The 25,167-nt window shown below is 39.5% G+C and overlaps 1 pseudogene; it reads right to left on the bottom strand.

The window, feature by feature from the left end:
• On the bottom strand, positions 12,873-13,440 carry Gm17988 (predicted gene, 17988; annotated as a pseudogene).

Genomic DNA, 25,167 nt, shown 5'->3' with positions numbered 1-25,167 from the left:
AGTGTCAGGGTTACTCTGCAAAACTTAGCTGAAGACTAGCCAGGACTTACGGACATTCATCTAAGACATTCACTTTATTCTTCATCTTTACCACAACACTCAACAGGGAAAGCATCCTTTGCATTTACTTTAAGGATAAAGGAAACAATCCTAGGAGCAATCTGTTTTGTCGAAGATCACATGGAGTGATGAAGAGAGGAAGCAAAAGCAGAAAGAATACTTCTGAGTTCAAGTCAAATTCTTTTTATAAATACATACATATGTACATATGGATGTGTGTATGTATACATATATATGTATATACATATAGATATATAGATTTATTTGTAAATATATATGTATTTGTAAAAAAGAACATTTATAAATATACTTATAGATAAGGGACAATTTAATTGTACATCATAGTAAATAAGATAGAAGACATAAACTTGCTGGGCTTATAAAGATGCTACTGTTTTGAATAAAAACATTTGAATGAAAATAATTTTCACAGAAGCCATTTTTTCTGAAACACTGATTTAGGACTGGATTATTAAACAAAACATTTTCCTTGAAACAGGTGATGATAGGGCGTTTATCCTCGCTTATTGATTATTACTTAAAAGAGCCAAATCTAATGAGGTTCTTGAACCATAGGTGAGGTGGCACAAACTTGGCTGGGAAGCTTGTGTGGTCAACAATTGATTTCATATTCTTTCCTATCATTTTATTTTTCACTCCGCTTTCCCATGTGCTAAGACAATAAGACATGCACATAGTAGGTCCTTAATAAGCATCTATTCAGGAAAAAAAGCAAATGACGAAGGAATGTGAGTAGCAGGTTTCATCATTTTTCTAGATAGACCCTCAAATAACTTCCACCCTATCCATCTCTGAACTTCTTTTCTCCTCAACTGCTTCGAAAAGGAACCATTGCTTACCCAGCTTACTGACCACTTTGTTAGGGACAGTACTAGTGGTACTTGCTGTCCTCTTGCTTGGGACAAGCAACATGGGCAATAGATTTCTTCTCTGTCACAAAGCCTTGATATTATTTCCCATGTGGTTGTGGTCCACTTGTGTCCAGGTGTTCAGGCCACAATAGGAGCTCCCAAGCCATGCACAGCATGTTCTGGCCTAAAGAGCCTATGCTTACCTGCTGTCTGAGTCTCCCCACAGCCACTGAGCTTCTGGGTAGTGGTAAATGAAGGCACTTTCCTCTTCAGCCACTTGTCAAGATGTCTAATGCTCTTCTATTTTAATGGCCATTGCTGTTTTCCCCTACTGTCTTTCACCAAGACAATACACAGAACTAAAAAAAAAAAAATCAGTAAGCACAGCAAGTTCATTGCTCTTTCTCTTTCTCTCACTGTTCTAAGGATATTAAGTGCAATGACGATGTTTATGGTTTAACATCCATACTTCAAATCATCTCGTCTCTTGGGAGATCTTTCTGTCTTACGATTGCTGAAATTGGACATTTGTGCCCCATGAAGGAAATTATAGGGAGCTTATTCATCCTTTAGCCTCAGGAGGACTCAACAGGAAGGCATCCTGTATGAGAAATTGTCCCTCACTGGACCCCGATTTTGTTAACACTTTGACCTTTTATTTTCTGAGCTCCAGAGTGGTAAGTAATATGTTCCTGCAGCTTGCTTATTAGCCACACTAAGGTTTTTTGTTCTATCACTCAAAACCATCTGGGCTGCATCTCCTTCAGAAGCATTTAAGTTCGTAAAGTTCTGTAAAGAGGAACTTTGCTAATACTATTCTACAAAAGACAGAGGAGAGAAACCCAGGAAGGAAGTGGAAGAAAAGAAGTCACAGTCAGTGTTCCGTAAAGAGAAGAAAACTCTAGGCAATGGCTTGAGGATCTCTTACCAAAATGGGGGTAAAGCCTGGAAAAATATTTTCCCACATGGTTTCCTCCCCCAAACCAGAACTTGACAGTGAGCCCTAAATAAAGATGACAAATGCCATAATCATTTTCAGCACTTGAAATAAACATGAAATCAAACTTCTGGGGTCATTCCCGAGCTCCTCACAGCACGTCGTTTTTCCTTGTCTGCTTTGAAGCATTTGGACCTAGTCCTTAAGTTGTTTTGATAAACAGAGCCTTGCTCTGTAACTCAGCCCAAGTTTAAACTGGCTACATAGACTATAGAGACCTTGAACTCACAATCCTCCTGTCTTAACTTTCCAAGTGCTAGAATTTCTGTATGTGTCACCACATCCTATTAACCTAGAGCATTGGGTATGTTACATGACTGTGAAATCGTTCCTCATATTTATCTGAAAAAAAATCTTTCCCATCCCCTCTCTCAAGTGCGGTAGTACAAGGTCAGCCAATTTTGTCTATGGTGAGTGTACAGTTTTACACAAGCAGGAGTGTTTTGTGGGGGAGTAGATAGATGTCCAGTGAAGGATGCTGCTCCTCAATGGATATTTAAACCATGGTCCTGACTGTTGATCACAGTATCTGAGTGCAGAGGGACCTTTACCAGGAGCTTGTCAGAGCTACTCACCAGCTGTGCTCTCATCATATTAAATCCCTCCCCAGGGAGCTTTGGCCCATCAAGTTATGCTAAGCTCATCTTCTCTACTGGGCTGTCACACTGCCTGCTGTTGCTGGCTCTCTGGTTTCTATTGCTGCTTGGACTCATCTTCATGAACTTCCCTGCTCTTTTAGCCCTCTGTCCCCCCATGTGATGAAGCCAGGCAATGAATGTTGATGTTAACATGATGGTTAATTTTGATATCCTATTTAATCATATATGAGAGAATAGGAAAGCACACCCCTCTGGGTAGATCTGTGAGGTCTTTTCAAGAGGACTAAATCATCAAGACCTTGACCTAGTGAATGAACTAAACCCTTGACGGAGCTGTAATGTGAGGGCGTTACTGGGAGATGATGAAAGGGCTTTATTGGAGGAAATGGAGTTGCAGCAGCTATAAATTGCATATTCACTTCCTGTATATACAGGCTGCCAGAAACTGAGAGTTACTCTGCTCTATAATATTCCTCCAGGCATGGTGTCCTGACAGGGCTGAGACCACACACTAAAATATATTTGTCTTCTTGACTGTAGGTTATTCCTGTCAGGTATTTTGTTACAACAGCAAGAAACATAATTAATATGGTGAATACCCCAAAATTTCTAGAGGTTGTGTGATATAGTGACGTCTCACTTTTAACTTTTCTGGGAAAATGTCTCCTAATTAGACAAATCTTTTAGGTCGTTAATTTTTTAGACAGAAATATTTAGTTGGTCAGCTACCAGTTATACCCAAGCTTTTTCTTTGGATAAAATTATATATGTTAATATTCATGAATATTAACATATACAACAAAACATAATGCATATCACAATGTAACATAACATATGAAATATTTTAGTTTGTGCAACTTTTTTATTATTAATAGTTGATGAATACATTAGATGATAATATATAAATGAATATATAGATATGCATGTTATATATACAGATAGATAATTATAAACAGATATACACTTTATAATTGCATATATAATGTGACAATTAGGTATGTAATGCTTTTAATATTATGCAGAAGTACAATGAGAAATGGTATGTGTATATATATATATATATATATATATATATATATATCCATGTATGTAATACATTGCATACATATGTACATGTGCTCAATATTTATACATAAATATTTCTTTTCTCTGTGTATTTATTTCTCCAAAAGCAAATTCATATTGGTGTCCCCAATTCCAACTCAATGTAATATTTCTTTCTAGTCTTCAGCTTTTTCCATAAATATCTTTTCTGATAGTAAGAAATTCACTTCCATTACTTTCTATGTATTTGTTTGACTAATCACTACAAGCTTTTGCTAAACGAAATCTGTCTCTCATCTGTGCTGGCCATTTGGTCACATGATCACCAGCACTGCTTATGTGGTTCTGTTTCTGTCAAACATTGCGTGTTACACACGTACCATGCTGGATACCAAGATGGAGAGAAAAAGTGCAACTGAAGTAAAGGGTGGAGAGAAGGAAAGAATTGTCTGTTTTGTAAAAATATCTTACACACAGATCAGTGAAAAGTGAAAGAGCTAAAATAAACAGGTTCCTTGTTTGTTTACTGCAATTTATGGATGTAAAAACTACTTTCCCAAATCACTGTACAAATGTTTATGTACTAAATGCTTCCTCTCTATTTTGGTATTTATTACACTGCAAATAGGTACTATAGACAATGTAGGGAACAGCGCTAAAATCGTCAACATCCCTTGTGTATTTCTAGATCCATACAAACTTCGTCTTCATTACATTACTTTCTGCCAGTCAAAATCACTCATTTTCATATGGGTGGTATTTGAGGAAAGCCTGGTTATAACTGCACAAGAAAATGAGGTTTCTGATTATTTTATTTTTGGCAATGCATAAGTTCATATTATATAAAGTTATCTGTGACTACGACTTTCAATTTGATACTTTTTTCAAAATCAGCATTTCTCTTCTTTGATTTACATGTATTTATTCCCCCATGCAGGGTTGGGTTATGACCTTTGACAACTTTTTTAAAATTAAAATGCGTTTTTCTTATCTTTATTTACTTACGTGGGAGTGTCAGTGTGAGTGCATGCCATATGCATCGGGATGTTCTCAGATACCAGAAGAGAGCACGGGATCCCCTGCACCTGGAATTATAGGTGGTTCTGAGAACTGAACTCAGATCCTCTGAAAGACCCTAGTGGCAAGTTTACTAAGCCATCTCACTGTCATTTTTAAGTAAAGCTTTACAATTTGATTGGTATGACACATAATTTCCCCTTTGGAAAATACTGTATTGTTTATCATTTGTCTTAAAACATAAGGGGTGGTTTTCTTGGCCACTGTTCAGCTTGCCCCTGCCCCTTTTCAGATGTGTGGTTTTGTATCTTCCTATCCTGTTATTCTTTTTTTTTTTTTAAGATTTATTTATTTATTATATGTAAGCACACCATAGCTGTCTTCAGACACCCCAGAAGAGATTCAGTTATCATTACAGATGGTTGTGAGCCACCATGTGGTTGCTGGGATTTGAACTCAGGGCCTTCGGAAGAGCAGTCGGTGCTCTTAACCACTGAGCCATCTCTCCAGCCCCTATCCTGTTATTCTATCTCCAAAGCTGTGAGGTTGTTCTCCAAGTCCCCTTCCTAGTCAACCATCTAATCCCATAGGTGTATTTTTGTGGCTATATATCTATATATTGATGTTACTTCTGAGGTTTCAGGTTGCTCTTAATTTCATTTCTAAATGTCAAATCAATTGTTGAATAATCTATCTTTCCCTCTGCTTAGAAATGCAAGCTTTGTGAAATATACAGTCCAAACACATGTGGACAGATCTCTGGGATTTCTATCATTTTCCAGTGATATATCCGTTGATCCTCCTAGCCAAAACACACTGTTTTAATTACTTGGAGATTTACATTAGATTTTAATATCTGGCAAAGCAATCTCCCTCCATTATTCTTACTCCTAACGATTCTCCAGTTTTCATGAACTTATTCTGCCAGGTAAAAGTTATTATCAGGTTGTCAAGGGTTTAAAAAATACATTAAGATTTTGATGTGAGGGGCATTGCACTTTGAAGACTACATGAGGGAAATTGACATCTTCACAATATTTGGTTATTTCATCCAAGAAAGAAGTTTCTTGCCTATGATTCAGGCCAGATTTTCTGTCTCATAGGAAAATTTTATTATTTTTCTAAGTTTCATCTATTACTTATTTAGCTTACTTCTGAGTATTTTGATGATACATTTGCCCCATACATAGTTTCAAAGCTATATCTCATAAGTGGACATTGATTTTTTAAAAGGAATTAATTTGTATTACACATGGCTACCATACTTTTATGAATAACCCTTATACCAACTTCATTAATCATCTGAGCAATTTCACTTATGCAAATATAATAGCTTTAAATCATAATCACTTTATATTTTCCTGTCTACTTTTATGAGCATGTATATGTTCGTGTGTCTGTGGAAATGGATGCACATGTGTGTGCAGGTGGAGTTGACCAGGGCTTAGTTCGGTGTCTTTCATACACAGGCAAAATGGACCCCCCAAATTACAAATACCACAAGGGAATTTGTTCTTGCCTTCAGGCGATTTTTAAGTTTCCATCATGTATAATAATATCTCACAAGCCCAGTGAAGTCTTGCATCTCAGCTGCAGTCAGCCAACAAGAGAGCATTTGACTCCTGGCAAAGGATAGGAAGATGTGTATCCATTCTGGAATTTCTCATGATGCTCCAAAGTTGTAAATTAGCTTTTTATTTCCTTCTTTCTTTTCTTTTTCTTTCAAAACAGAGAAGACTGTACCTCATAGTTAGTAAATACCTACAGCATGATGGATACGTTGCAAAGCTATCAATTACACACTCCATTTTATTTTTACAATGTTGACTGTAAATGAGAAAGCTGAAATCTGCATGTGACTTATCCCTCATGACACAGTCAGCGCTGCGATCAGCAAAGAATTCACACTTGGGGCTTCCTGATTTCAAGATCCAAGTCTTCCCTAGAATAAACACCACACTTGGTGACAATCACATGTGTTAGTCACTTCTCTGTCATGGACAAAGTACATAAGATAATCAGACTATGAACAGAAAGGTTTACCAGAGCTCTACCTCAGGTTTCAGCCTGTGATCACTTAGTCCAGTTGCCTCTGTGTTTGTATGATGTATTATAGAGAGAGTATATAGTAGAAGAGGCTGCTCATTTTGTAGTGCTAGGAAACAGAGTGGGGGCAGGAAGAAAAAGAAGAGGAAGAAGAAGAAGAAGAAGAAGAAGAAGAAGAAGAAGAAGAAGAAGAAGAAGAAGAAGAAGAAGAAGAAGAAGAAGAAGAAGAAGAAGAAGAGGAGGAGGAGGAGGAGGAGGAGGAGGAGGAGGAGGAGGAGGAGGAGGAGGAGGAGGAGGAAGAAGAGGAGGAAGAGGAGGCAGTATTGCCAACATACCCTTCAAAGATACACTCTCAGTGACCTGACTTCTTTCTACAAGACCCTGCCTTCTGTATTCTGGCACAAGATCAAGAAAAAATATTCCTTTTGAATATGAGCTACTAGATTCCAATTGGACAAGACTCACCAAAAATTTAGAACCATCTGGTTATTTCCTCCTTCTTTAGTTTCAGAAATGGAGACTAAGCTGAATGTTCAGAAATTTCTACTGTGACTAGAACTACAATAAGGATTTATTGTACCTACACATTTACCTGCAATCTCTGATCTGCACTTTATTTCCAGGGCCACAGCTCTGCCTACTTCCTGGGAGGCCTGCTGTTACCTGGGACAAAAGGTGAGATACCCACTCCCCAAATTTCTGTCCAAAGCTCAGAAGCCCTTGGGTCTGCTCATCTTTCCAAACCTCTACCTTCAATCTCAGATCTGCACTCCACTCCCTGGGCAGCAAACAGCTCTGCCTGCCTCCAGAAGGCCTGCCTCCACTCATTACAACCAGGGACTACCAGCTCTACCTGTAGTCCAAGAGGCCTGCTATTACCAGGGACTACCAGGCCAGGCAACACCAGAGATAACCAGATAGCTAAAGGTTGATACAAGAACACAATCAACAAAAGCCAGTACCATATGGCACCATCAGAATCCAGCTCTCCTACTCCATCAAGCACTGGATATCTTTACACACTTAAAGAGCAAGAGAATGACCTTATATTTCATCTTATGAAAATGACAAAGGCCTTTAAGGAGAAAATAAATGGATCTCTTAAAGAAATACAGAAAAAAGCCGGGCGTAGTGGCACGCACCTTTAATCCCAGCACTCGGGAGGCAGAGGCAGGTGGATTTCTAAGTTCGAGGCCAGCCTGGTCTACAAAGTGAGTTCCAGGACAGCCAGCGCTATAGAGAAACCCTGTCTCGAAAAACCAACCAACCAAATAAACAAAAAAAAGTAAGAAATACAGAAAAATACAATCAGAGGTAAAGAAAATGAATAAAGTTGTCCAAAACCTGAAAAACAGAAATAGAAGCAATAAAGAAAATACAAATGTGACAACCATGGAGATGGAAACCTAGGAAAGAGAACAGGAACTGCAGATGCAAGCATCACCATCAGAACACAAAAGATAAGCGAAAGAATCTCAAACGTAGAAAATACAACAGAAGAAATTGATACATCAGTTAAAGAAAATGCCAAATCTAAAAAAGTTTATAATGCAAATCTTCTAGAAGAGACCAAACCAAGACTAATAGAATAGAAGAAAAAGATTCCCAGCTCAAATAGCCAGAAATATCTTCAACAAAATCATAGAAGAAAACTTCCCTAACCTAAAGAAAGAGATGACCATAAATGTGCAAGAAGCTTACAGAACTCCAAATAGATTGGACCAGAAAAGAAAGTCTTCCCAGGGGTCTATGGGGGTGACTTTAACTGACTGGATTTTGACCTCAATTATAGATATTTGTTCCTGAGGCCCCAAATTACAGGCAATTTGCTCATATGATATCCATAATGCTATATGTTTGGTGAGCACACATATTACTGATAATGCTGGGTATCGCCCAGTGTTTAGAAATAAAAGAGTGTTCCTCCATGACAAGTACAGTGTTTTTCTGTTGTTCACTGATTGACCATCATCTTCAGCCACGATGAATTGAGTAGGAAACGAAAATAGTATATCATAGACACCTGAGATTTCATCAATTTAAGGCATCGAATATGAAAAAAGAAAACACATTTTTTGATATTATAATAGAAGAGGATTTCTCTAAAGCAGTTCTTACTGATTTAAACAACCTTTTTTTTTTTGAGCAAAGTTTGTGCAGTTTGTAATTTAACCAAACTAGAGGAAACCCACTCTCACAGTCTTTGTGACCTCAGATTCTGAGTGACTTATAGAAAGGGGTGGTATATGAGCAGGGACTGGTAAACATGCATGACAGGGACTTTAGGGCTCAGCAAGGAAGAATAAATTATGTCCTTAGACACAGAAAGTGGGTAAGCTGTATGGAAGGTTGCTGTTGACTTAGAAAGCAGGCTTGAAGTGAGTACTCTAATACCTATGTGTTTCAACTCTTGCATTTTCACTTTCTGTCTCTGATTGGCTAAATCCAGTTGGAAGTGAGAAATAGAGACTTACAAGGATAAAGACTTACAAGGATGTGTGTAAATGTTGGTAGTTGGATCTAGATGACAGGCCCAAAAGAGTTATCAGTGGGATTTCATTCCACTCTGACAGTCACCGTCAAGAGCTTTCTCCTTGTCATGACTGCATTATAACATATACGTGTCTCTGTAACCCATCCGGCTACCCTTCCTTTACACTAAGAACCTAACTTTGGCAAGATGGTGTCTGTCCTTCTTTGGTTTCAAGTGCCTTTGGCCTGTGGTTCTGGAGAGCCAGTCTTCTACAATCCTTTCTGCCAAGTCCAGTGCTCTGATGATTGTTGGATACTTGATCATAATTAAGAATCAACAAAATCCAGCAACTGGATGTTCAGGAGACCCCTGTCTTCCGGCTGTGATAAGTCTGTCATTAATTGCTTTGTGATTGTTGGCTATTGCTTTCTGAGAATATCCTAAATTTTTGGGGTTTTTTTGTTTGTTTGTTTGTTTGTGCCTGCAAACATGAAATCTGAGTTTTTGGGGAGGATTGTTTATTTGTGTTTGTTTATCTGTTGCTGTAATAAACACTCTGACTGAAATCAACCCAGAGAAGGCTATGGTTTATTGGCTGATACTTCCAGATTATAAACCATCACGGAAGGACATCAGCACAGGGACCTGAAACAGAAACCATGGAAGAATGCTACTTGCTGGCCAACCCACAGGCTAATGGTTACTACATAACATATAATAGCCTGCCTTGGTATGGTACTTCTCACAGTGGGATGGGGCCCTCTTTAACCAATTAACAATCAAGACAATCCTCCTCAGACGTGCCCAAAGGCAGATCTCATGGAGGTAATTCCTCAGTCAAGGCTTTCTCTTCAGATGGCTCTAATCTGTGTCATGTGGATAGTTAAAGCTGTGATACACAGGGACCTCAGTTTGCTCCTCCTGTGCCTGGTGATGACTTGTGCAAATACTTGTATCATAAGGAGGCAAATAAGCAGAAATTCCTCCAGGTTCAATGGTCAGTCTAGCCTAATGGTGAGTACACCCTGGACCTGGGAAAAACATCTGTCTCAAGGAAAGAAAACAGGAAAACAAAGAGGATGGCTCCTGAAGAGTGACTGAAGGTGGCCTCTGGCTTACAAAAGTAAGTACACACACACACACACACACACACACACACACACACACACACACACACACAAATAGTCATGGGAAACTAGTTAACACAGCTAACTCTTAAGGAAATGAAAATCCCTCTGTGAGTTTCTCAGCAAGTGCACCCATCGGTTGCTGTGCTCTTCTGGCCAGACGGTTGGAGTCATTTTTCTCCCCAATCATTCTACACTTTCTACCTAATGGAAACACTTTAAATGCTTCAACGATCTAACCGAATCTGCAAACCCAGCTACTCTTCTCACCTTTATTTCCTGTCGGCCACACAGCACTCCATGACATACATTGAGACACGGAGACGATGAGTTAAGGTTACATAAAAATGTCCAGAAGATTGAGAAGTGGGAAATTTACATTTTCCCAAATATGCCTGTCTATATGTTTTATCTCATCACCTACCCAAGCAACTGGGAACTCCTTGTAGGGGGATTCCAACCATGAGAAGAAGTAAATGTCTTATCTTACTACTCTGGGTATTTTATGTGTACCATGGAATCATAGAGACTCTGTCGTATGTTCTTCACTTGTGTTTATATTTTCCCAGCTGAAAAAGAGGCATCTCTGCTCCATCTTTCTGTGCTCACTGTGTTCTATACCCAGAACACATTCCTCTATCTTTGTGGGTCCAGCCTGGTGATTTGGCACAGACTATTCCTGCCATCTGGCACATACCCATGTCTATGCTTCTGGTAAATGTCTGTTCACCTTTCCACTGTTCTTTTCCCTTCAGCCTTCTCTCACCCTCCTTTAAGAATTAGCTACAGCCTTATGTGCCCTCCCCAGTGCTTCCATGTGCTCACAGGCATAAAAGACTTATTTTTGTTGGCTTCCCAAACCAATCTCCCGCCTCCTCACATATGCACACATGTGTAGGCTTAAAATTTTTAAAGCCTACTTTTAATAAGGGTTCTCAAGTGCTTTGAACCCCCTTCTAGCACACTTTGCAAAGGTAGTGAAAAGATAGTAAATAGTAATAGATAGTAGATTGTAAAAAGGTAGGGAAAAGATAGTAAATAGGACAAGGGGATGTGGACCGGTTTAGAAATAGTTCCTTAGGACAATTCCAATCTCTGTTATTAGGATCCCAACAGTCCAGTTGTGTCTGTAGATTTGTGTTGACCTTCTAAATTAAAATGTTATCAATTCGAAAGGCAGCATATGTCTTAATCATCCTTACTGTCAAGACTAGACATTTACTGTCAACCACTGGAAAACTGAGAGATCTTTCCATTTTGTTGGATACATTAAACAACCCAGCAGAAACATGGCTAACAGATTCATTAAAAATACAATGCATTTACATAAGTTGACTTTAATCCAGTATTTAATCTGTGATAGGGATTTTCCTACTTTCCTGGCCAGTAGCTGTAGTAATCTTACAATGAATTTGCTTACAGTCTTGATGGTTTGATATCATGGTGGTCTTTCAGCTTTGGACAGTGTTGGTTAAGTGCATTGGTTGATTTGGGGGTATTTATTAATTTTTATGGGTCTGTAGATTTGTCTGTATGTGTGGAGAGAGAGAGAGAGAGAGAGAGAGAGAGAGAGAGAGAGAGAGAGAGAGAGAGGGAGAGAGAGAGAGAGAGAATCACAAGCGTTTGAAACACAGTGTGAAATGAAAGATTCTGGGTATATCAGGTGATGCAGACTCACCCACGTGTTGTTTTGCTAACACAGACTCACATGATTTGCTGAGGCAAGACCCATGGGAGAACACATGATGTTTGGAAAGAGTATAAATACGACTCAACAGACAGGGACAGTGGCTTGCATAGTTAGCCGTGCAAAGCTTCATTGGTCTTGAGTCATTGCTGATCTTCGCTTCATTGAGAGAGGCAAGGTAGAGAACTTCTCCATGTATCTCAGCTGCTCTTGGTTGCTCCCACTGACTCTTGCTGATTAGACAGAGGCCTAGCTGCTTTGGTTAGATCCTGCCACTGTTGCTAATTCTTCTTAGGTACCATGACACTACTGAATTGGACTGCTGGTATCCTGACAATGGAAATTGGAATCGCCCCATAGAACTACTTCTAAACAGGTCTCTATGCCCTTGTTCTATCTACCATCTTTTCTCCCCTACCTTTGGACAGTGGGATAGACAGGGATTTGAAACATTTGAGAATCTTTATTAAAAGTAGGTTTTAAAAATATATAAGCCTATACATGTGTGCATGTGTGTAGAGGTCAGAGGAGGTTTGGGAAACCAAGTCTTCCCCCAGTTGCTCAACACATGATTTGGTGACATAGAATCTCTCAATAGAACCAAGAGATTGCTAATAGTATGGCTTAATCTACCCGTCCAGCTTATTCTGGAGACCCTCTCTCTGCCCAACCAGTACCAGGCTTACAGGCAGCCTCCAGGCTTGGCTGGCATTTAAGTGCCTTCTGGAGATCTTACCTCTGGTCTTCATATGTGTGTGGCAAATGGTTTGTCCACTGAACCAACTTTCATTCTGGGGTTGGGTATTGACTTGCTAAGTGTTGTTTTTTGCCAATCAACTACCTGTTCAAACTTTGCACCTTCCAGTGGAGTATTTTTCATTTTGATATTAAAGAAAATTCAAGGGTGACACATACAATACACAGATATTTTGTCTAGTCATTTCTGCTTTCAATTGGAGCTCTGGGGATTCCAAGTTAATGTCACTCTGTGAGCTTACTATGCACACTAGAGACAGGCTGACCTTAGGCTCTATGTGACTCCAGCGAGCTCTATTTAAATTAACTTTATGGGCCAGCCAATGTCCAGTTTTCCATGGATCTGTATTCTCCTGGGAATATGAGAAGACCAAGTGCTCAAGGGTGGCATCAAGCACAGAAGTCAAGGATGGGTTCTGGGGCCCTTTAGCTTATTTTTCATATGACTTTTAAAAGTGAGCTTAGTCAGAATTGTCCTCTGAGTACTAACGGCTGGACACTTCCCATGGAACTATTTGTCCAATTCACACTCTGACTGGACTTGTGTTTTCTGGCAAGATTTTAGTCAAGGAACTGGCACAAGATTTATGACAGCTTTCTAAGCACCTCCAAATTCAATTTCCTCTGCTGCTGTGACGCTGGGTTCATACTGATGCACCCCAATGTGCAAGTTCATTTCCAGCTCCAATAGCTCCTGGAAGATTCCAGACTCAGCTTGTCTTACTTCTCTTTGACCTTCATAACCTTGGCACTTAGACAGAAGGTGGCCTTTTCCTTACAGAGTGGAGACTTGGAGGAGTTTGATTGCATTATCTCAATTGTGTTAAACAGAAGAATCATTTTCTTCACTTTATGAGCCCTTCATACTCCTTTCTCCATCATACTTCCATCCCTGTCTTTGAAATTATTTGAGAGTTAGAAATACAAAATTATATCATTATCTAAAAGTAAAGAATTTCACTCCAATATATGTGCCTTCTGTTGGTATTCTTCCTAAACTCCACTCCCACAGTTCCTGGCAGCAGCCAGGTATGTTCCTCCCCACAGTCACCTGGCAACAGGTAAGGCTTGGCCCAGAATAAAAGGGGCTGCTTGGCCCCTCCTCTTTCTCTTACACTCTTGCCTCTCTCTTGCCTCTTGCCCCCTTGCTCCCCATTCCCTTCCCCCCTCTCTCCACGTGGCCATGGCTGGCCTCCATTTCTCCATTCTCTCCTTCTCTCTGTCTTTCTCTGCCTCTGCTACTTTCTTAACACCCCTCCCCATGCCCTGAATAAATTCTATTCTATACTATACTGGTGTGTTGGTGGTCTCTCAGGGGGAAAAGATGTCTTGGCAGGGGCTAGCCAAGTTATCCCCTTCCCCCACACCCCGCCAGAACATATCCTAATAGCTCTTTATATTTTTATGATCACAACACCTACTATTTGTGTGTGTGTGTGTGTGTGTGTGTGTGTGTGTGTGTGTGTGTGTGTGTGTGTTTGTGACTTAGCAAAGATTTCCAGCACAACTCAGAATATGAGTGACAGATCAGACATCTTTGGTTCCAGATGAAGGGGAAGAAGTTGCATTTTTTTTTTTTATCATAAGCTAGAATGCAAGCTAGATCCTTCATGAACACCTTCTGTAGTAAGTGAAAGATGTTTTGTTTCCTAGTGTATAGCAACACTTTAGTATTAATGAACATTGATTCTTGTTTTCTCTAAGATAGTTGTATTTTCTCCTTTATTCTACTCTTCAGGAAAATTACATAGAATTATTTTTAGCTTCTAGTCCCACCTTGTAGAGTTTCAGAAAACCTCACTTAGTATTAATATTATCTTTGTTATTGGATTTGACTTACAAATATTTTGTTAAAGATTTAAAACTCTTATTGATGAGGGTATTGATCTCTAATTGTCTTGCCTGATTATGACTGCTCTTGTTGCCATTCTACCTCTGAGACACATCTCTATCCTTTTGCCATGTTTCAGTACAAGGATAGTGGTGACTTCAAGGAAGGAGCTCATTTTGATACTTTATTTTCCTTCGGAAAATTAGAATTAATATAAAAGCAGGGCCTTTTAAGTATTTGCAAATATCTTAGGCATAGCTCCCATGAAAACACAAAGATTCCCTTCTGATCACAGTGTATGGTAGCATCTTTTCCTCTGTATAGAAGAAGGAGGCATTTGAATATGAATATTGAAGTGAATATGAAGACTATCCCACATAAACCGAAATGTGTTTTATCACCAGGAAACTTGAATACTATTTTATTTATTTATTGTAATCATTTACATTCTTGCATGTTTTTGCCATAGACATTACTTATTTTAATTCTGACTTGGAGGACCTTTTTATAAGATCTGAATCATGTGTTGTGAAAATTACCCCAGCATGTTGCTTTCTCAGCATCTTCCAGAAGCACAGTCAGAAGTTGTATGAAATGTGACATGGTGATAAATTGTTTCTACAGGTTGTTCTTTCAAATTTGTCTTGAGAACTCTAATGTCAACATTTATGTTCCAGGATATGGTTATAAATTGGAGAGTAATTTATTATCTTCTACAAAAATAGAAAGTAATGAATTAACTTTGAGAAAAGAGCTATGAAATCCCCTCACTAGCTTCTGTGTGGCTGAAAACTGGTATTAAAGACTTGGCTTGCCTTTGACAACCTGGAGTTCACCTGTGTGAGTCTAGTCCTTTGTTCCCTATGTCTCATTTCAGTAGCACTACCGACTTACACCCCATTCTCCCATATACTGAGGCTGATCTAGCCATAATGGTCCTTTATATTCTAAGAGTTGCAAAGTACATATAGAGCCAAATTAAGCATAAGTGTCTCTCAGAGATTTTCATTATTTACATTAACCTTAAATTTCACCATGTCAAATCAATCATCACATTTGTTCATAAGAATATTTCATCAACCAAGGCAATAATATTGTTTTCTTGTTGTTATTGCTATTGCTGACTTAATCTGTTTCTCTAGAATCTACATGCATGTTTAGAATGGGTTATTGAAACTGATCTAACTTCTGGCAGGGCAGGAATACACATTTCTTATGATTTTTTTTTTTCTTTTGCTAGATGACAATTTTGAGTGAAGGTTAAGAGAATAGTTTACATGGAATTTTGGAATGCTGCACAAACAGGGTCATAGGAGCACAGAGTGCCCTGGTTCAGCTGAAGTTAACGTTGGTGTTTGAAGGAAGCCATTGATCTGTAAACAGGACTTACATCCTTGTGCCTTGGTTTGCTTACTGGTACCTGAGTTCCTCTCCTTGCTTGTACTACCTGGTAGACTCTCAGTGATGTATTGTCCTAGCATCTAATTCCCAACATGCCACTATCTCTCCGGGATTCTTCCAGAACAGCATACCCCACCAGTCTTTGAAGCTTGTATTCATGCCACTTTTGATGTCAATATGCAATATCACATTTATCACAGATCTCATCCTTGCACATGAGCTTAGCTCATAGCCTGAGAAGCATCAGCTCTTTTACATGATGAAATCCTTTTCTTTTGAATAATTTTCTACACTAAATTCCCCTCCACAAGCCATACATTCTCTACCAGACCTGGTATATAGCTGCATGTGAGTTTTTGTTCTGGATACCATGTAAGTGGGAATAGGCCCATGCAGTCACGAATCTGGGGAACACTTTGGAAAGAGAAGGCAAGTGGTGAAAGGGGTAAGAGAAAGCCATAGGAACAAAAGTGGATTATATGCACTTATGAAAATGTAATGAAACCCACTATTATCTTCAATTATTGTATGGGATGTGTATGTACAAGATAAAATCCTTCCTTATGGCAGTTTTGCTCATAAAATAATACTGTCGTATCTCCTTCCTCTTTTTAAAGAATTATATTCTGATGGGATAATGAAAGCAATTCTATTTAACATTACCTTAGTAATACTTTAGCAATGTTATAATATGTAGTTTCACCCTACTGTTACACTTTATTTCATTTTCTGTCAATATTACCATTTATATCTGGTTTGTTTATATATTTGCTTTGTTATTATGCACAAACCCTGGGCCATATGAGAAAATTGTCTACCGAATTTCCTTTGATGAGAAAAGGTTGAGTCCACTGATTTCTAAAGAACTTATAAATGTTATCTTTCCCATCACCAGTGATTAGACCATCTTTGGTATTGGCAAACATGTGCTTTGCTTACCTGTGTTTCTTTTCACATTTCTTTAATGGTACCTGGGTTTTAGATTTCACTTCTCTGAGTGCTAATAGCGTGGAATATGACCTTATTCTTCTCACTGCTACTTTGGGTTTTCTTTCTGAGATGATGCCTGTTGACTTCTTTATCATATTTTTCTCAGGAGCAGTGACAGATTTCACCATACACTGTTAGCCCAATATATAGCACCTTGGTATAGTGAGAACTTTAACCTTAAGGAAATCCAGAAAATTCTAGAAGAAGGAAGATAGCCTTCATCTTGTCCACCCTTCTCTACTAAAGAGGGTCACAGGTACAGGAAAACGCCCCCATGTCCTTTCTCCTTTAAAGTTAATTGTTACCCTAGGTTATCTCCTGCAGTAGTTCAAGCTTACACAATTCCATTCAAGAGCCTCCCTCTCTATATCTCAAGGGAAGGAGTAAACTTTTCACTAAGCAGGGATCAGGAATGGATCTAAGCAGCAGATTTTTGCTTAATTAACTTCTGTTACCACCTGCACTCCTCCACCATGCCCCACTTATTCTCTTTAGATCACAGCTCCACTATCAACCCTATGTCTCTGCCTCTACCCTCTTCATCAAATTTAACACACAAATTTTCAGCTTTCCCTTTTTCTTTGAGCATTCATTGCTTGGCTGTGATTCCCATGTCACACGAACAGTTTGGTGTGCACTTCTTCAGTTAGTTTTGTTTTCTTCGCTTTTTTTTTTTTTTTTTTTTTTTTAGATATAGCCAGGAACCCCATGTTGGTGCAAACACTTTCTCCTCTACAGTCTTTTCTTTTCTTAATATTTTAGAAACTTCAAATGTAGTCTAGACTCCCAATTTTCTGGCTTTGCACATGTTTGAGAAGTTGCCTGTTAGCTTGTCTTTGAACTCTTCTAATGAGTCAGAGCTCTCACTTCTAACTTGGGGGGCTCTATTAAAGTTTCATGTTACTGCTTTCTGTCTTATTTGAAATTCAGGATAAATGAGTTTTGAAAGCACCTACAACTAAGGTGGCTGGTTGCATGAGCCCTATTAGGAGAAAAGTCAAAAGTACCATTGTACCATTGTTTATCTATCTAGCAATGGTTTTTCCTCTGGTGCTCACACAGACACTCATGTACTCCAATGTGTGATGGCAATGATATCGAAAGATCCATCATACTGTGAGTGGTTCCACCCAGTGCTGATGACCTTCTATGGGGAGCTGTTAGTTGTCTTTCCCAGAAGAATGCATATCCACAAATGCATACAATTAATTTCACATAAACCTGTAGAATAGATGAGTTTGTTAGTTCATCTGGTCTCTTCCAGTGCCTTGTGAGGGTAGTATAGGTTATTCGACATTATTCCCATTTCACATAAAGAATGAAGACCTGACTTTGAAAGACACCAGGAAGGTTTCTGAGTAGGCTAGTGGTATAGACTGAGGCAGGAGGTAATGATTGAGTTGCTGAATCTTTGGATTTACAAACGTGTTAATGTGATAAATCAGTTGACAAGACTTTGCAGTGATGAGCTGTCTGTCAATAAAGTAATTTAAACTATGATTCCTATATCAGTACCAAGAGATTAGATACTATGTTTCAATATTGATCACCTCAGCACATTATGGAAGCCATCAAGACTTCTTTTTTCCTATAAATTCTCTATTCATTGTCATGGGCTACCTACCATTAGCTATATAAACAATCTATTTAATTTCATTCCCAATATTTTATTTTATAGCTTAAACAAAAGAAATGTATCTCAGGGGAAGGATTTAGTCATACCCAGCACATTCTTTCATTTGGGAACTCACTCATTCATTCACAGCAACTTGTTTCTCTGCCTTGTCTGTGCGCTTATTAATTGACTATTATTTTAAAAGCCACAAGAAAATGTGTTAAACATATGTGAAAAAAAGGTAAAAGAAGATTCAAGCAACATGTTTAATAAATGTCCAGGGATCATATCTGGAGATCCTGTAAGTGGAATTTCCCTTGGAAATCTGTGTAATGGCTTATAAGTTATCCCCTTATCTGCTTACTTTTAATGTTGCTTTAGGCTTTTAGTTGGCCTATAATGCTGGCTCTCTGGGGACTTTGATGGAGCAGTGTGGGCAGACAGCAGTAGCCTCTGGCAGTGCTACAGGGTTTTGATGATCCAAGTGAAGAAGTCTGGGTGCTCTCCGCTGAAATAGACTGTTAAGAACTTTGTCAAAGAATGAACTCTTCCTGTAACCCACACCTCATTTGTCACCCTGATGGGCTGAAGAAAAGTGACATTTACAAACGGAGAATGAAAGCACATCCATTTCCCCAGCCTGACACCCTGATATAATAACTATTTACCTTGAGAAAGACGCGCTGCGACTTCCGATTCTTGTGAATCTTCTCAGTTTGGCACTTATTTTCTCACTCTGTCAAACAGCCCCAGATTAATGGAACAATTTGTTCAACAAATCATATTAGTAGAATGCACACAGGGTAAAGAGAGAGAGGTGGGGGAGAAGAAATTTTTTACTCATTCATGGCAGTGGCGTCTCTGTAAATAAAAATGTAGTTATGTCTGACATTTACAGAGGGACGAGGCGAAGGGGAAGGGTGTAATGACTTTGGGCAGGAGAGAGAGCATTGGGTAAGAATGGTTGTACTCAAAGGGGAATAGATAAAGTTATACAGAACATCTAGACAGAGGTTCCTTCTGGAACATATTTGTCAAGCAGCAAGATTCACCAGTGTCCAAAGGGAGGAGAGAGAGAGAGAGAGAAAGAGAAAGAGAGAGAGAGAGAGAGAGAGAGAGAGAGAGAGAGAGAGAGAGAGAGAGAGAGAAGAGAGAGAGAGAGAGAAGAGTTTTCCATTAAAATAGAGCATCTAGCGCTTTCTGTGTTAGTCCTTCCTTTTTAGATTGTACCACACAAACCTAAGAACATCATCTGACAAAAGAGACGATCCAGTGAGCCTGTCATGGGCACTGGGTGGAGCCTTGTGATCATGTGATTAGAACCTGGCTACTTAATTCTGATAGCATCTGGTCCACACTCTGCAGACAAATATAACAAAAAAAATAACAATAATTGACAGAGCTACGGGCTTCAGCCGTTCTCGATTCATGACTCTATGCAAAAAGTCCGAATGAGTATTAAGACCAAGTAAATGTCCCTGATCACAAATCGTGCTCATTTCAATACGAGCCACTTCTGACTCCTTTGTACACACAGAAAACCTCACATCCTCCTCTCTAACTTTCAACAATAACACTGAGAGTCAGCAGCAGGGACTCAGTGTGTGTGTGTGTGTGTGTGTGTGTGTGTGTGTGTGTGTGTGTGTTAGGAAAGTCACTTGACTATTATTCTTTATATCCACTGAAGAAAATGACCCTCACTTTTCCAGCTTCCATGTGCTGTATGTAGCCTTGAGTGTCAAGGGGAAATATGGTCTCAGATTTCTGAATGCCTTAAATTTTACTTTCAGTTTCCTCTCCCTCCCCATTTAAGCTTTTTTCATCTATTCCTTTTTTTTTTCCTTTGTAACAAACAGCTCACAGCAAACAAATTTGGATCCTTAGCAAATTTGGAAATAATGTTTTCTCTTTATAATATTGGGATTTTCAACTGGTAATTTTTTTTTAATGGAAATCATGGTTTCTGGTAAAATGTTTCTGTGCTATGAGGTCGACCTGTTTGAGTCACTGAGGAGCAATGAGAGCACTGGAGAAGATTTACTCCTGATCCTTCTTCCACCAATAGGAACAGCAGGAAACTTCCCTGAACAGCCCTGCTGTGATAGCCTCCAGGGACAGTACGAACTCACATTAAATAATTATTCTGTGAGAAAATATTTTGTTCCAGAAAGTTTAGGTCACTCTAACTGTTTGCGCCCCACTTTCATCCAGCAAATGCGTTATCAAGGATGATCAAGAAATTTTGGTCCAGTGAGATGCCTTAGCAAATACAAGTGCTTGCCACCATGGCTGTACACCAGAATGGCTTACAACACTGGACCCCTTTTAATGCAAGGAGAGAATCAGCTTACATGCACAGGCACATACATGTATACATATGCAAACATAGGTGCATACACAAGTACGTACATGTGCACACATGCATACACTTGCACACACATATACTCTTACTCAATTAATAAATTTTCTTTTTTTTAAGAATACAGATTTTCTTTTAGGAAAGCTGATAATTCAACTAAATAGGAAAAATCACTGCTAAACCATGTATGTGATTATTGCTTGTGTGTGTGTGTGTGTGTGTGTGTGTGTATGTGTGTGCAGGCATGCCTACATTTTTTTTTTTAACAGTAAAACTTTAAGGTATTTTATTAAGGTCCTTCCTCAGGGGAACTTGGTTACTCCTTTATTCAAGGGGGTTCTGGGTCTGCAAACTGGCTCACATCTGAAAATTGATTCAGTGACTGAGATTGCCTTGTGCCATGATTCAAAGTAGCCTTTCTTTCATTTGTTTGAGAATTTTTCCACTTATATAGATCAAATATTCAGTAGGCTTCTTATCCACTTCATGCCTGGAAACACCATGACTGATGAGCCAGTACCAAAGGTCCATACAAGTCATGCCATTATGAACATTGTGTTGTCTATGCTGCTCATACAATAGTTATGATCGCCTTACTTTTGTCAATTCAGTGCTGCCACTGGGCTCCTGCTACCCCGGGGCCCAATTAAGCCCATTGCATTTAATTCATCCAATTGAGTAGCAGCATCTCCAACCCTAAGGTTTGGCACAAGCAAAAGGAAGAGAACAAAACTCTTCAAATGTGCTGGTGCCGCCTACATTTATAACAAAGAAAATATATTAATGTTAGAAGACTTGAAATGGGGTTGTGGATAGGGTTGAATCAGTAAAGCCACTGCAGTGTAACTATAAGGACACGAGTTTGACCCACAGCACTTACAGAAAAGCCAGGCCTAGGAGCCCACTCCTGTAACCCCTGGGCTGAGGTGGAACTAGGAGTTCTGGAGCTTTCTGACCAGCCAGTCTAGCAGAGTTGGTGCACTCCAAATTCACAGAGAGAGCCTCAACTCAAAAACGGAAGAGGGAGTTGCTGAGGAAGATAACCCTGCCAGCCTCTGTGCCCACCTTCCCTAACACATACCTGCAAACACCACACATTTGGCCATTTAAACTTGTGATGTCTTCTATATTTGAGCCCAGAAAGTGGGCTCAAAGAAAAAAAAGGGGACGAAAAAGTAAGTCTCCCTTTAGAAGAGAAAGAAAAAAAAGAGCCCCCACTACCATGAGCCGCTCAGCCTCCTGGTGCTTACTGCTTCTTAACCTCAGGACGCGACACATAGGAAGGGTTTCTATGGCTCTTTTTGCATCCCTGTTGTCTCCATACCATTATCTTCTATTACTCTGAATGACTAGCATTTCTGTGTGGGTCTGTCTGATTTTCAAAAAGAGAACTGAGCTGTTTGTGTCCTCCCCTCCCCCCTGACCCCCGAGAGACACCCCACCCTTTGGTAACAGTTCATTTCAGCTGCTACTCACTGGTAAGTAGGGCTGTTGTCTACATTTTTTGCTATTTATGTTCAGTTTCTCCAAGCATGGGTTTTGTAGTCTGTGGGTTAGGAGTGAGGATGGGGGATGGGAGGAGGCAGGCGGTCTTGGGTGGGAGGTGGGTAGAATAGAAAGAAGTGGGTTAGACATCATTTTTCCTAGGGGGAAAAAAAACTGGCCATATTGACTGTAATTGTCTATCACATACAAAAAAAAATCTTAGAAGGAGAAATTCTGGTTCATTTTTAAGTCTTTAAAAAGAAAAAAAAGAACCACTTTTTTCCCTTTGGCTTGCCTACAAAATTTGTCACTGAAAACTAAGGAAGTTTATTCAGAACTAAAGTGCAGTGATTTTGGTCACTCTATCTGTGAGCTTTATTGAATGCATTTTCTCTGCTGTTGCTGCTTCAAGATAAACTTCACACGCATTGTCTGCAGTCCCCCTTCAGTTTCTTAGGCACACATATCTCTTTGGAATGCTGCAGAGACGTAGATAGCTTTCCTTGTTCAAGGTTACGCAGTGGCAAGAGGACCATTGAGTTATATTTAGTCATGCATTTGCATCCTGTTTCCACTAATGGTGACCTCTCAGTTTGAATGTCTAATACATATTGCCATTTCCTGTATCTTAACCTCAAATAACAAACAGTACGGACCACAAGTCAATCAACAGTTCCTGGAGAGCAGCTGAAGTAGCCACCGGTTCACAGGGATTCATTGATTCCTTCAACAACACTGAGAAGGAGTTACCAAGAGTCTAATTTTATATATAAAGAAACAGACACAGAAGATGAAGTGGGCTACAGCTATACTACCTGGAATACACGTGATCCTCTCAGATCTTGGAATAGAAGTAGAGTCTGAGCTGGTTAATACTTGAATCAGAGGTGATTAAATAATTTGCAAAAGACAGAATGCAGAAATGGGGTTTGTCCCTGATTCTTGGACTCTTTCTTGAGTTCTTTACTAGTTAGTTGAGAACAACTCTGAGAGACCATAATTTCTGCCTAGCCCTGTCCTCATGGAGAGCCTCGGGTACTGCTCCGTGTATGTAAAGGCCTCCTCCAACTGACAGTAAAGAGATGCACCCAGTTCTCCCTGCCCTTCCTCATGGCCTCCCTTTTCACTACAGTGCTTTTCATTGTTGTGATGAAAGAAAAAAGAAAAAAGAAAAAGAAACAGTCAAAACCCTTTTCCTCCAAGAGATGAGAAATGATTTTATAGAATTGCTATTGATTGCCTACAATTTACAGAGTTAACAAACAGCTCAAAGACAGTGAATAAGGCTACAACTATTGTTTAGGAAGGTTTTCCCACTTGATGAATTGCCATCAACTAGGATACTTTCCTTTTGGCCCCAGCAGGTCTTTGGTGTAGTCCTGGGTTGCTCATTTGGCACATTATATACAGTCAAAGACAGGCAGGTAGCTTCACTTAAGCTACTATGCAATGAGTAGTCATGCACACCTTAGGGCTCTCTGAAGTGTTCTACTCTCCAATCTCAGGGCTGAATAACCACTGATGAACACCTCCCTAAGGCTGATGGAAAGCAGGAACAGAGATGCTGACAGAGTTGTGAGAAACAGATGTAGAAAGGCAAACTATCCCCGCAGCTCTGGTTCAGAGCTGCCTAGAGCAGGATGGGGTAGGAGTGATAGCCTCTTGCTTCCTACCTGGCATCCATCAAGGGCCAAAACCATACCATATCACTTTATTTTATTATTTTTTTTTAGTGGCTAGATTTTATTTGTTTATAAAGCCTCTTATTTGTTTCTGCCTCTTATTTGTTTGTTTGTTTGTTTATTTATTTATTAGGTATTTTCTTCATTTACATTTCCAATGCTATTCCAAAAGTCCCCCATACTCCCCCCCCCCACTTCCCTCCCCCCCCCCACTCCCACATCTTGGCCCTGGTGTTCCCCTGTACTGGGGCATATAAAGTTTGCACTCTAAAAGCACTACCATTTCCAATCACAAATTGCATGAAAGCTGGGTTTAGTGCTGCACGCCTTTCATCCCGGCATGTGGGAGGCAGAGATTGTGGATCTCTCTGAGTTTGAAACCAGAGTTCTAGGACAGCTAGAGCTACATAGAGAGACCCTGTCTCAAAATAATGCATAAACAAACAGACAGACAGACAGACAGACAGACAGGGGGATAAAATATTTGTTGCATTTCTATTTTTGAAATCCTGTAAGTATCTTATAAATAATAAATTTATGACTTGCTCACTTCCTTGCATAGGTAGTGAACACACCAACTTTTGGGTCGACATTAATTTTATTTTCTAATTTTCACTTTTTAAATGAATTTCATTAGTCAGAAGTCATATGAATGCATTTATAGGCTTTATTAGCTTATGACCCAGTGCTCAACCAGGAGGCCACAGGAAGCCTTGCTCCACTAGACTAGAAAGTTGTCCATCCTGGACAAAAAGAGTCCCAGGAATTTTTTCCCCTAGGCAAATTACTCTAGTTACTAGCTGTTGGACGTCCAGGGGACATATCTCAAGGACAACATATTTTAAGAGCCAGACAGGGAAGAGTGCTAAGAAAAGCTATCTTCTTACTATGAAGCTGCAATAGCAACCAGGAACAACAGCATTTGTGACTACCCACTGAACACAAACACACGGACACACAGAAGGACAACTGACAGACAGAAACGCAGTCCCAAGCACATTCCCATAAACATATGACAAATCATAGGGGAGGGGGCTAGATGAGAAGTAATTAGGTAGGTGGGATGAAAAGAGGGGGAGGAGGTGCGACTGTACTAGTAAATGTATGGCTTTTTTTCCCCCTCTAG

This window comes from Mus musculus, chromosome 7 (assembly GCF_000001635.26).
Source record: "Mus musculus strain C57BL/6J chromosome 7, GRCm38.p6 C57BL/6J".
In the NCBI taxonomy this organism is placed as follows: Eukaryota; Metazoa; Chordata; class Mammalia; order Rodentia; family Muridae; genus Mus; species Mus musculus.
The sequence above is the reverse complement of the archived record's forward strand: the minus strand, read 5'-3'. Positions and strand labels throughout refer to the sequence as shown.